The sequence below is a fragment of the Echinops telfairi genome, unplaced genomic scaffold (genome assembly GCF_000313985.2).
Source record: "Echinops telfairi isolate 266 unplaced genomic scaffold, ASM31398v2 ScPeMD7_3;HRSCAF=10, whole genome shotgun sequence".
In the NCBI taxonomy this organism is placed as follows: Eukaryota; Metazoa; Chordata; class Mammalia; order Afrosoricida; family Tenrecidae; genus Echinops; species Echinops telfairi.
The window spans coordinates 23,010,385-23,011,144 of record NW_022103899.1 but is presented as its reverse complement, the minus strand read 5'-3'; positions in this window follow the sequence as shown (position 1 = coordinate 23,011,144).

Below are 760 nucleotides of genomic sequence, written 5' to 3'. Positions count from 1 at the left end.
GGTGTGCGCGCAGAGAGGAGGGAGAGCTGGGCGGGCGGATGACGGGCCGTAGGTGGCCCCCTCAACCACCCGGAGTTTGCGGGCCGGCGCGATGGTGGGCGCTATGCCATTGTGACAGGCCTGCTGGACGGACGCAGTGTGTAAGGCCTCACTGGAGGAGCCTGGCTCGTTACTTTGGAAGGGTATAGTTTTGCACCATGGCGTCCCCTTCATTAAGCCCATGTGCAAACACAGACTGGCACATCCACCTCCCTCAATGAGGCTGGTGGGTTGGTGGAATCTACGACCCTGGGGTTGGCAGCCAGTGGCTTTAACCACAGTGCCACTAGGGTTCCTTAAGCACCTACCTAAAAAGACCTAATTCTGTCCCCGTTTCAACCCTCTTAGGGAATCAAAAAGGAAAATAGGCCGGCAGTTTGGGAAAATTCCACAGACTTTGTACAAAACCGACGCAATCTCAAAATTAGAACGGGGGTTGGAGTGTCAAATGATATTTCCGCCATCTGCTGACTTCAAAGCCAAGGACATTTTCAATTGCAAGTTTGTTTCCATAGATAAAAAACACAGATGCCTCTTATCTCTGATAAGGTGGACATCTGGTATTGAGCGTCATGCTGACTTAGAACTAGTTTGTGTTTTGCAAGTCAGCAGACGGAAATGAACGGTCCGTGAAAGAGTTTTTTAATCTTTAAAATTCCAAGTTACGTTGCGTTGCTCGTTGTAAGTGCTCCTTTAAGATGGGGAATCAGCCGTTTGTTTG